The sequence below is a fragment of the Phodopus roborovskii genome, unplaced genomic scaffold (genome assembly GCF_943737965.1).
Source record: "Phodopus roborovskii unplaced genomic scaffold, PHOROB, whole genome shotgun sequence".
NCBI lineage: Eukaryota > Metazoa > Chordata > Mammalia > Rodentia > Cricetidae > Phodopus > Phodopus roborovskii.
The window spans coordinates 3290644-3304120 of NW_026126623.1; the positions used below are offsets into that span (position 1 = coordinate 3290644).

Below are 13477 nucleotides of genomic sequence, written 5' to 3' on the forward strand. Positions count from 1 at the left end.
CATTAAGCCTAGTTAATGGAGCTTCCTATCACCAACACTCAGAGTTGGTACATCTAAAGTATCATGCTGTACTGTTCCAGGTACTATTAAGCAGCACACACATAAAGTTGTATGCAGCAACAGTAATGCCAAGATGGCAAGGATAGATGTTACTCCCACAATTAATGTTTTAATTATTTTTCTCTAAAATATCTAAATTCCTACCAAGCAATATAGCTTGGCTTCATGATTTTCAAAGAGAATGAGATTATTATTCTTAATATTCTAAGATATGTGTGTTTCTTTTTAATTTTATTAATGCTGCTAATGGCAATGCATTTTAGGATCATAAGGAAAAGGGTAGTTGCTTCTGCTAACTCTACTTGAGTCTAAAATGTAATCATTCAGATGGATTAATAATTTGTCTGTGACCAAACTTAATTTTGTATATCCTGACAATATATCAAAGTGTTATATCTACAAAATTACCTTTAAAAAGCTCTAAACATAATTGATTAATTATCTCACATATGTACTTTTGATCAAAATGGATAGGATGTTAGGGTGAATAAATATGAGAATGCCTCTTATTTTGTAGGTTTTTGTTTTAGTCTCAATGACAGCGCTGCTTTGTTTTGTTTTTCTGGAAAAGGAAAAGTACTTTCTCAGAAACGTACTTGGACCTCAGAAGTGTAATCAATTAAATTTGTGAAATATGCTTTGGATTTTGAAAGGTTTAGTGTAAAATTAGGTGATACTATTAGAATATCTTAACATGATTTCATGTTTAAATAATATTTCACACATGTTGCATAGAATGAAATAATATGAAATGGTATTTTTTTCCTTATTTATAAAATGTAGTTATAAAAACCTCACAGTGTGGACATAGTATTTCTATTAGACAGCCCTATTCTAGGACTTTTGGCATTTTTGTAACTAGTTATTAACCCATTTTATAGATGAGAAAGTTTAGTACCCAGAGACTCAGTCACAGACAGCTAAAGTCTGAACTTTCCTGCTCTCTATTCCTTTAGAAGCAGATGTCTAATGCCTAGTAAAATGTCTTACTGCTAAAGGTCTGATCTGAGTTCAATCTCAAGGACACACATGGTAGAAAAACGAATTCCTGAGTGTTATCCTTTGATTTCATGTATACACTCTGTCATGTGCTTACACACACATGCTTGTGTATGCACACATGCTCAAGATCACATGTACATGCTCACATACACAATCAATCAATATTGAAAAAAAAAAAAAAGTAGACAGGCTTCTCAGTCTTCAGAAGTCCGCTTTTTCCTGTGGATGCCTTGGGCCCAAGGCCTGATGGGAGGATCTCAGAAAAATCCATGCTTCCACACCTGGAAAAAAAAAATAGAAAGCCCTAAACAGGACTAAACAGCTGTAAGCGTGGGTGGCAATAACCTTTGTTAAATAAAATTCCCTGAGACAGGATGTGTGCATCATGTGTAAATGAGAGTGAGGGCCAGTTTTTGATGAGTTAATTCTGCAGGAGCGGCAGGGGCTGTCATCATGCTACTCGGCCCCATATTTGCATCGGTGACTGGCACTCTATTAGGATTGGTATCAAGGGGGTGGGATCCTGGTTTCCCTGGATTTGGGCCTTTCACGCATTCTGATTGACAGCTTCTACTTGTAAAGCGGTCACCCGCGCAGCTGTCTCCTGCTCCTGCCCGCCTTTCCACCACAGTCCATGCAATTCTGGTTTCATTCATCGGCCCTCTTGAATAGCAACATCCTCCAGTTGGAGAAAAACCTGCTGTCTCTATGCGTGGCCTGCATTTGCATGCAGGCACTGTCCTGCCAAGCACTCGGTGGCACCAGTGTCTGCCAACTGACAGGCAGCCCATGGATCCCATCCCTGATAAGTTTTCTGGTTTCTCAAATTATCTATGTTTTACTTTGCTTTCATGCTCAAAGCATAACAAATGTCTTTGATATGTGTCTGTGTGCTGCCGAATGCCAATGGTGCTTGTATCACATTCCACTGTATCACACCGTGGAAAGGATGGGTTGTGGAGCCTCAATTGGCCATAAGCTATACATATTTGCTGTTTCATGATGTCTTTGATTGCTACATACATTCTGATCATTGATCAAAGGTGACTTGGGATCAAATAGCCTTACACTAAGATTATAGAGACACACCAGGCAAGGTCAAGACCAGTCTTTCCAATGTGCTTGTAACCTCAATATGGACAACTGAGGTCCACATTCTTTTCATCAGATTCCACTTAATAAATGGCTGGGCTAGAATTTTATGATACTTCTGCCTCTTAGTAAATCTTGTAAAGACCAAACAGTGAAAAGTTGGAAGATAATCAATAAATATCTAAGCAGACAAGAAATATATACAAATAAACCCACAGATAAGGTTCATAATTTTAAATAACCTTTTATTTTTCTCTTTTAGAGATAACATACAGTAGCTATTCAATATAAAAAGTTCAAGAATTAAAAATAATTACACAGACCTAGAAACTACACATAATTCTATTAGCATCATTAGTTGCAATTCCAGTCCTATTTCATTATGAAGAAAGACTGATTTTAAAACACTGGGTACACTGTGGGTATGTCTGTTGTCATTCTGCCCTTCATATTCTGTTTTCATTTAGATATTGATTCTAAGCATTAAAATATTTTCCTGTAACACATATTATAATAACTACAATGTAGTTAATGTGTATTCATTTAATGTACATTCTATTGTTGAACAAAACAACCTTTTTCTTATCTTTATAAATTATCTAGTGTGTTTCCCCAAATGGACAGAATCTATGTATAAATGACTTAATGAAAATTAAGTGGATGATATACACATTATGAATGAAACCACAATTACGAAGTGATTTAAAGTCCATTGGGAATTTTGAAATATTTTTGGTTAGGTTAATCAAATTCATATTTCAACAACAACAAAACCCAAAAATCTGTCTGTCCTAGTTACAATCAATGTTTCTTAGTACAGGCTGCCTTCTATTGTCTCATAAAATCCCCATGAACATTGAGTTCATCCTGATGCTTGCCTCTGGAATTAAAACTTTCTCATTTGTGGAAAATCCAGCTCAAGTGCTAGATCACTAACTAACAAACTTCGAAATAAGTGATCAGAGATATCAAGTGTGCTACAAGATCACAGACTGTGGCGTGCATACCAGAGGAACTGAGCCATTGAAAATGGGATAAAGACAATCGCTGTAATGGAGACAAAGTTGCAAGGTGGGTGAGTTGTCTCCTTGGAAAAGAAGAATATTTAACCAGGTCCTTCTAAGGTTCCTCAGAAACATTGAAATCTGCAGATAGAAGAATCTTCCATCCTCACATAACATCAAATATTGAATGTAGAGTATATAGAATAGGACTGTTTTTTTTTAAATCTACATTTGAGCATGTGAAGTACAAATATACCGATCAATGGATAGACAAACAAATACAGCTTAAAATAAATATAGATAAATGGCAGGGTTCAACAGGCAATAGCTAGAGAGATACGGTTAGAGATAGAGATGTGAATATAGTTGAATGCTCATTTCCCCCACCTTCTTTTAAAACTGGGGAAGCTCTGTGATGTTTCAAACAATAAAATATGACAGAAGTAATGCTGTCTGAAATGATGCCTAATATTGATGACTTGAAAAATCACCAAAGCTTTTGCCTTCTAAGAAGCCAAATTCCAGCAAGAAATCTGAGTACACTGTTCAAAAAGGAAGCCCAGTCAGCCTGCTCATGTGCACAGAGAAGTACCTGCAGAGGAGCTCCCAGAAAGAACTAGCTAACTACTACTGTCCTATACAGTCTGCCATATGTATGAGGCCACTGACTCCTTTCAGCCATATGATGACTTAGGTGACTTCAGGCAAAGAAGTACCTGACTAACTTGCAAAGTAGTTATTGTCACTGTAAGTTTTTAACTTTTGGGGTAAATAAATATCAAACAAACTACAATTGTGCACTAATTTCTAGGGGAATTCAGAATAGATATGTTTTATATTTATATAATGACTACTACAGACATGTACATACTCATACACTCATATCCATATTATCTCCATATGACAATTCAGCCGACTATGATGGAACACATTTGGGAAAACTTGCATCTGTGCCACCTCTTTTTCTTTAACAACTTAGCATGACAGAAATGTTCACAATCTTCTTAATACATTAAGCTTTAAAGAAACTAAGAGAGTATTAAAAATATATGGAGCATGCTGCATAAGTTGTATGTGAATAACTGATGATCCTATGAGTTACTTGAGTACTGTTGAATTTTTGTGCCCACAGTACAAAGGAGCAAATGATTTGTGCAAGTAGCAAGGGAAAACTATGTACGTGTATATAGGAATATGTTAATATATGCACATGTATCACATTGTAAGAAAGTAGAGCAAAATAGTAACAAAACCTATGTAGTTTAGATTATTTAAAACACACACACACACACACACACACACACACACACACACACACACACACAGCTTGTCCTGATTCACGGGAAGTGTTAATGTGAGTCATTAGAGTCATGAATTAACATGAGAAATTTGGGGTTTATTGTTCCTCCAATCAATAGTTTCAAATTGACAGATTCATAAATCCATTTTTCCTCCAGGCCAGGAAAAACCATATTCCAAAAGAGAGTAGGATTTGTACTCACCAAGTTCTGAGTACATAATGTGTGTGATGAGTGTGTCTGAGTTGGCAGTAATGAGACAGCCTGATGGGCTGGTGATCTAAATGAAGCCACCAGCTTCTGCCAGGGAGCAGAACAATGGGCAATTCTATCCCTCCAGCCAGCCCTCAGCCTGTCTGAAAAACAGATGTGGTCTCACTTTGACTACAGGCTCACTTCCGCCAAGAGACAAGTGTAGGAATGAGATGAGATCCAACCATAGAAATCATTTAACCCATAGTCAAATGCATAGCAAGCAAAAAAACATCACCATGGAGTTTAGACAGCACCACCATCCTGTTGCTTATGTGGCCCCATGTGGCAGAAGCTATATCTATTGAGGAAATGAGCAACAAAGTCCTTAAATTTCTTACACAAGTCTTCCACAATCCAAGAGAAACCCATTGGTGGAGTGAGAAAATGTCTGTGAGTGTTAAAAAAAAAAACTCATGAACATGTAGAGGCAAAAGTGATGATCTCATGAAATTCAAGAGTCACAAAGTGGGTTTCAGTCTGGGGAGGGGAAGGAGGGAGGAAGATAGATAGATAATGGACTACTGGCTCTGTGGGTGGGTAGAAACATCTTCTAGTGTGCTATAACACAGTAGGAGAACTATGGTTACTATCCATTTTTAGAATAGTTTTGAAATAGATAATAGGAAGACTTAAATGATTGCAAAACATGAACACAACACATGTTTATGTTGATGCATATGGCAATTGCTCTGACTGATGGTTAGATATTGAATGCATGTAATATGTCATATCACACCCATAAATATGTACAATGTGTGTATGTGTGCATACGCACATGTCTGTGCACACATGTACTCATTGGGAATAAAATTCCCTTCCTGCAAGAGAGAATTCCATTCCTCAAGCCCAAAAGTTGAGTTCAAGGATGTACCTCAGTGTGCATTTCAGCTAGGGACATTGAACTTGTAACCAGGCAGCAACAACAGAAAATTGAATTGAGAAAGCAGAACCTCCATCAGGAACTTCCCCCTTACAGATTTTAGGAAAAGAAAACTAGATAGTGTGTTATTTCGTAGTGTAGAGGGAAAGATCAAAAGGTCACAAACTAAGTGGAAAGGGTTCAGTTACAACAAACCAGAGCAGAATAGAAAGCCTAGTCAACCCTTCTTGAGTGAGGGTGGTGCAAGAATTTTTTCAAATAGAGTTTCAAACATATTGTTAAACCAACAGAGGGGGCACATTAAAATCAGAGAAGAATATGTAATGGAATTACTACGAGATGTAGGAAAGGGAAAGGGAGGCTATATTGGTCAAAAGACCGAAAGTTCTAGTTAAGAGTCATAAGTTCAAAGGACTTATTTGAAATCATTGAGACAACTATGTTTTAAACATTTTCATCATCGATGAACCCAGATAATAGATATGTTCATAAGTGTCCATTCAACAATGAACTCTCATACTGAACACCATAAACATATACAGTTTGTGGAGTATGAGTGCGTATGTGTTCAATGTGTGTGGAGGCCAGAGACCAATATCAGATGTATTCCTCTATTACTTTCCTTATTATTTTTTGATAGAGGGTCCCTCACTGTACCTGGAGCTCATTGGTTGATTAGACTGAGTGGCCAAGGAATTTCAGGACTTCACATGGCTCATCCTTCTATGACTAGGATGACAGGTGCTCACATCATGCCTTGCTTTTATGTGGTGTTAGGGATCCAAACTCAGGTTCTCATGCTCAGGTAGCAATCACCATTGAACCATATCCTTAGCAACTGAAAATAAATAAAAATGTCTGTGTGACTCTGTGTGAGCTTGTATGTTCATGCATGGGTGGTTATGCACATGTTATATTGTGCATGTGGTGTCATCCCTACATTGCCTAATACCATTCTGTTAGATGTGGAATCTCTCATTGGCCTGGAACTTCACCAGGAAGAATAAACTAGGTAGGAAAAGAACTCAAGGGACCCACCCATCCTCTTTCATTTATCTATCTCTGAAATCACAAGTACACACCACTCTGCCAGGCTGTTTATGGATTCCAGGGAATCAAACTTAGGTCCATACACTTGGAGGGTAAGTGCTGCACTTACCAAGCCATCTCAATAGCTTAAAAAAGCCTCAAAGAACTTTACATATGGTGATAGTTAACTGTTGCTACACAGCTGAGAAAGCAGCTTTAAGCAATAGTTACTATTGATCATATTTCCCAACTGATGTAGGGTGTACTCCACCAGGATTTCTCATCTTCCATATCTCTCTTCCTTCTCTTGAAACCTGTGGATGTTCTGTTCACTCATAGTGATAGGAGAGGCACTAGAAGGTAAGTGGATAATAGCAGGGTGTGGTGGAGCACAACTGGCAATCCCAGTGCTCAGAAGACAGGAAAGAGGGCCATAAGTCTAAGCTCTTAGGAGGATATGTTCAAAATTATTGACTTCTTAGGAGGATATGTTCAAAATTATTGACTTATCACAACCAATTCACAAACCAGGATGCATATGATTTACTGTGTGACTTTTCATGCACAAAATTAACAACAACAACAAAATAACCCACCAGAAATGTCAACTGCAACTAATGTCTGTAGGATTGGAAAGTTAATGTTTTTTTTTTCTTACATTTAGTTGTATTTTTCACATTTCCTAAAATATACCTATAACACAAATTTCAAGATTCCATTGCTTTTTTCTGCAGAGTAGTATTCCATTTTGTAAATGTGCCACATCTTCTTTATCCATTCTTCAGTTATGGGCATCTAGGTTGCTTCCAGATTCTTGCTATTACAAATAATGCTGCTACGAACATAGTTGAACACATGTCTTTGTTGTATGGATGTGGATCATCTGGGTATATGCCTAAGAGTGGGATTGACGGGTCCTGTGGTAAACTAATTCCCATTTTCCTGAGGAATCACCAAACTGATCTCCAAAATGGCTGTACAAGTTTGCACTCCCACCAGCAGTGGAAGAGTGTTCCCCTTTCTCCCCATTCTAATTTTAGCCATTCTGGCAGAAGGAAGATGGTATCTCAGAGTTGTTTTGACTTGCATTTCCCTGATAGCAAAGGATGTTGAGCACATTCTTAAGTGTCTTTCAGCCTTTTTGATTTCCTCTATTGAGAATTCTCTCTTCAGTTCTGTACCCCATTTTTAATAGAGTTATTTGGTGTTTTGGTGTCTAGTTTCTTGAATTCACAGGCAAATGGATGGAATTCAATGAAACCGTCCTGAATGAGGTAACCCTGTCACAAAAAGAGGAACATGGTATGAACTCACTCATATATGGATTTTAGACATAGAGAAAAATATCACCAGCCTATAATTCACACCGCTAGAGAAACTAGGATACAAGGAGGAATCCAAGAGATTCACATAAGATCCCTCACAGAAGTAGAAAGGAACAAGATCTCCTGAGCATATTGGGGTGGGGGGGTGCAGTGAGTGGAGAGGGAGCTAGGAGAAAGAGAAGGGGAAGAGAGGAAAGCACGTGGGACTAGGAAGATTGAGTCAGGGTAGGAGTAGACAGAGGAGAGAGAGAGAGATACCATAAAAGAGGGAACCATTATAGGTTTGAAGAGAAGACTGACTCTAGAGAAATGTCTAGAAACCTGCAAGACTGACCCCACTAATAATTTGAGCAACAGTGGAAAAGTTACCATAAATGCCCTTCCCTGATAATGAGATCCATGACTAACTTATCCACCATCATAGAGCCCTCATCTAATAGCTGATAGAAACAGAAGCAGAAACCTACAGCTAAATACTGAACTGAACTGGAATCCAGATGCAGAGAGGGAGGACAAGACCAGGCTACAGAAACCCACAGAGACAGCTGTCCTGAACAAGGAGGAGCTAATGGGCCCCCAGACTGATAGCTGGCTGGGAAACCAGCATTGGACCTACTCAGACTCCCTGAACATGCATGGGTCTCAGTTAGAAGGCCTGGGCAGTTTAAGGGTCCTCTGACAGTGGAACCAGGATATATCCCTGTTGCACAAAAGGACTTCAGGAGCACATTCCCCATGGAGGGATACTCCCTTAACCTAGAGGCAGGAAGGCCTAGTCCCTACTGCAAATGACTTGACAGATCTTGTTGGTCCCTCCTGGAAGCTATCACCCTCCCTGCGGGATGGGTGGGGAGGACTGGGAGGAAGGGAGAATAGGAGGGAGGGAGGGATCGATATGTAAAATAAGAAAAATAAATAAATAAAAGAAAAAAGGATATGCCTATAATGCTTAAGGAGACAATAAGTGTCACACTTTGATTTTTAATTATTTATCCAAATGTTAGGTGGAATACTTTTTGTTGGAGTAGCAGTCTGACTTGCCTTATGACTTCAAAACTGGTTTTTCAAAGCAGTTGACTTAATAAAGTTTGGCTTCCGACCACAGATTTTACTATATTTTAAATACAGAAACTTGATTTTTAACTGAGATTCCATTAGCAAAAGTGTGAAGAATTAATTAGCTTTAACCAAACTCTTAAGAGACTGGTTTATAAGCCAATAGCCAAATACACTAAACTACAATGATCTAGAATCTTGTCTGTGGGAGTAGAAGACACACCTCTGGTGGGGGGTCCACACAGAAATGTACTTTGATGTTAGTTAGAATTAAGTACCACTGCATGTGCAGATTCCCCAATTAATAGTACCGTAAAGCCCGGGGCTTTGTTCTCTCACATGCGTTCATGTTCTGCATTCCATTATGGCTACTGTACAAACTCCCAAGGCTTTCATTCCACTTACTGATTTGCCACAGAGCCCTAGACTAATACCAACATAGTTCTATGGCTACCATCTACCTTATATATCAAAGGACACAACTCTTTTGTCAATGACACTTTCGTTTTTTGTTTTGTAAGACAGGGTCTGTCTACATACTCACAAAGATCCAAATGCTTCTGCCTCCCTGGTGCTGGGATTAAAGGCAAGTGCCAGAAGATTTGGCTCAAGGACACTTTCTAAGTGTCATTTGCTTCTATATTAAATATTTTTCTGTAGCAGTGGTAAAGTACGTTGATGAAAAGAAACTTGAGAAAGACTTTTTGTGATTTTTTTTTATTTAAATTTGAAACAAGTTTGTATTACATGTCAATCCCAATTCACTCACCCTCCCTTCCTCCCCTCCTCTTCTACCCCCCCCAACAACCTCCATCCCATCCCCTTTCTGCTCACCAGAGAGAGGGTGAGGTCCTCTCTATGGGGGATCTCAAGGGGTGCTCATGGACCCCATCTGATAGCTGGAAAACCAGCATAGGACTGGCCCAGACCCCCTGAATGTGGGTGTTAGTTGGGAGGACTGGGCAGTGTGTGGGGCCTCTGGTAGTTGATCAATATTTATCTCTAGTGTATGAATGGACTTTAGGAAGCCCATTCCTCATAGAGGGATTCTCTCTCAGCCTAGACACAAAGGGGAGGGCCTAAGCTCTTCTCCAAATGAGAAAGAAAGATTTTTTTTTTAACCTTAGCTTGTGGTTTCAAAGGGACAAAGTACACCACAGCAAGAAGTCATGTCACAGTGGCAGCAGCAGAAAGTTGGCTGAACACATTGTTCATCTACACACAGAAGCACACAGAGAGAATAGGAGTGGGGTAAGGGTATAAATACTCGAAACTTGTTCCAGGAGATGTACTTCCTCCATCAAAGCTTCAGCCTGGTGCTTTACAGACACTGCTGTCCCTTGCCGCTTCTTCCTGCAGCCATGGTCAACCCCACCGTGTTCTTCGACATCACGGCCGATGGCCAGTCCCTGGGCCGCATCTCCTTCGAGCTATTTGCAGACAAAGTTCCAAAGACAGCAGAAAACTTTCGTGCTCTGAGCACTGGAGAGAAAGGATTTGGATACAAGGGTTCCTCCTTTCACAGAATTATCCCTGGATTCATGTGCCAGGGTGGTGACTTCACACGCCATAACGGCACTGGCGGCAGGTCCATCTACGGAAATTTGAGGTTGAGAACTTCAACCTGAAGCATACAGGTCCTGGCATCTTGTCCATGGCAAATGCTGGACCAAACACAAATGTTTCCCAGTTTTTTATCTGCACCGCCAAAACTGAGTGGCTGGATGGCAAGCATGTGGTCTTTGGGAAGGTGAAAGAAGGCATGAACATTATGGAAGCCATGGAGCGTTTCGGGTCCAAGAACCACGATACCAGCAAGAAGATCACCATTTCTGACTGTGGACAACTCTAATTCTTTTGACTTGCGGGCTTCTTACCCACCAGACCCTTCCTTCTGTAGCTCAGGAGAACATTACCCACCCCATCTGCTCGCAATGCCCTGTAATCTCTGCTCTCACTGAAAATGTTTGGGTTCCATATTTTCCTCATTCCCCTCCAAGTCTAGCTGGATTGCAGAGTTAAGTTTATGACTATGAATAAAAACTAAGTAAGCACTGTTTAAAAAAAAAAAAAAAAAAAAAAAGCTTCAGTCAGCCTGTCTCCCAAAGAGCACTACCAACTAAGAATCAAGTACTCAGATAATGATCTGCCATGTATTTCATTGACCAAAAATCAGTAAAACAGATATTTCCAATTGCAAGAAGGACTGGGACTTGAAATCTTGATTCCAGGTGCCCTGTGCCCATCATTAGGGTCAGGGGGAAGTAGATATGGGATGAGGAGTGATCTGTTATATATGGTAAGGAAAAATAGACAGGCAATATAAAACCAAAGTGGTGGTAACGTATTCATTTTAAATATGGTCAACTTTCTCCATAAATTAAGGGCAAAATCATCTAATTAAAAAATGTGGAATTTAACATGTATCTTCTCCTAGTGAGTGCAAAGATAACCCTCACAGCAGATGCCTGAAGCAGCGGCTTTTGTCTACTTTTCCTACTGTTGGCAAGAAACTTCTATAAGTAAACTTTTACCTGCTGACATGTTATAATCCCCAAGGTGATAACTCATCTGATATAGGTTTTATTTGGGGAAGCTTTGTACAAATTCAACATAAGAAGCATCCTCATTCTAATAAGAAAGTTACTTTGAAATTGTAGTATGGATTGGGTTAAAACCCTCCTGAAAGTAACAGATTTCAACACTGGATACAAAATGGGCTGTGCATGTGGAACTACAAGGTGCACAGGGCAGGGTTCAGTCAGCATTTGAGACCTGCTGTTTCCCACTCATCTACTGTTTATGTTCGCTTTATACAGGAGTTTTTTCACTCTGCTGCATTTGCTAGACCTGGGTGTTTTTCTGAAGAAACTTGCCTTGAAGCTTTCTTTCTGTCATATCTCTGGACAAATATACTTGGTTTAATAAATGTCAGAGCTAGTTGAGGCCCTTCATTCTCTCCAAACTTCTCAATGTGATCTCTGAGCCCCTATGTATCGGGCCAGGCCTGACATACCAGTCCAATCAACCAATTTTCTACACGGCTCCTTTATATTGCAAGCCCAGATAAACAGCCAAAAGTACAAGGATAATACGAGGCCAAGGTAGTCAGTTTTCTATCACTATAACAAAACCTCACCCTGAGGGAGAAGGGGTTACATTTCAGCTCAGTGTTTCAAAACTTTCCATCTGTGAAGATTTGCATATTCTATCATGACTTGAGTTTGGGATCGTGGTGATTTTTTGTCTTATGGTGAGCAAGAGAGAAGGACAGAAGAAGGAGCTGGAGTTTCACTACCTCTTTTAAGGGCACAGTCCTAATGATTCAACCCCCCCATTGGTCCCCACTTCTTAAAGACTACCACATTCCATGGACTGGGACAAAACCTCTCTGCACCTCAAACACATCAGCCTATGGGAGGTATTTCACATTCAAACCACAACCACTGGATTTCAGCTCAGCCTCATTTCCTGTCTACATCCTGATCCAGTCAGCCAGGAATAAGCAAGTGTTTACTGCCATGCCTTCTCCATCACGATGGACTCTACCCTGTCAAGCTATGAACCAAAATAAACCTTTCTTTGATTTAAAAAGATTTAAAAGAAAGAAAGGAAGGAAGGAAGGAAGGAAGGAAGGAAGGAAGAAAGGAAGGAAGGAAGGAAGGAAAACTCCACACTTGAACACTTGGGGACATGTTTTATCAAATGGCATTTTTTTTTTTCAAATCCAAGCAACATGTATCTATGAAGATTACAGAACTATAATCCACTGATGGGATTATCAAATCAGTGAAAATAAAGTGATGAAGAGGGCAGAGCTGAGGAGAATGACTGGAATGAACCAGTGAAGAGAGACAGAAGGTGTGGGTATTTGCACTGATTAGACCATCCTTTACAGTCACTGACTTCATGTAATGCTCAAAGGAGCTGAGGATGCTACTGATAGGGGAAGCTCACACACCAAATTTTACAAAAAGGGTGTGGCTACTCCGCCAAAATGAAGACAGATTTGGAAGACACTGTAGTCTTTGCTGGAGAGTTGAGGCTGTCTTGAAATGTCATTTTGTGCATCAGAATCCTATAATAGTGACTACTTACTCCTCCTCTTCCTCCTCTTTTGCCTCTTACCTACCCTACTACCTGCTTGAGCTGTATAACCAACTTATAATAAAATGAAACTCTGCTTATCTAGTATAGATGTAAACCTAGCTGACTTCTGAAGGGACATTATCTACAATAGTTTTTGGCACTTACTAATGCTCATGAAGGCACAAATGGTTTGTATGTATTAAGTGTGTGTTCCTCTGAATAAAATTAGTGTGCACAGCTTCCAATAACTAACAAACTCTCATCCCACTGGGTACAGAATGGCAATGACTACCTTTCTGATCTCCTGATTTGACACTGCCTAGACCAGCTTGGTGGGAAACCTTTAATGTTCCTGCAGTTTTTTGTGAACAAACTGTCTATAAGATT

The 13477-nt window shown here is 39.6% G+C and overlaps 1 pseudogene; it reads left to right on the top strand.

Annotated features, from left to right (window-relative positions):
• Nucleotides 1-10339: 10339 nt before the first annotated feature.
• LOC127238035 (peptidyl-prolyl cis-trans isomerase A-like) lies at nucleotides 10340-11053 on the top strand (annotated as a pseudogene).
• Nucleotides 11054-13477: the final 2424 nt, after the last annotated feature.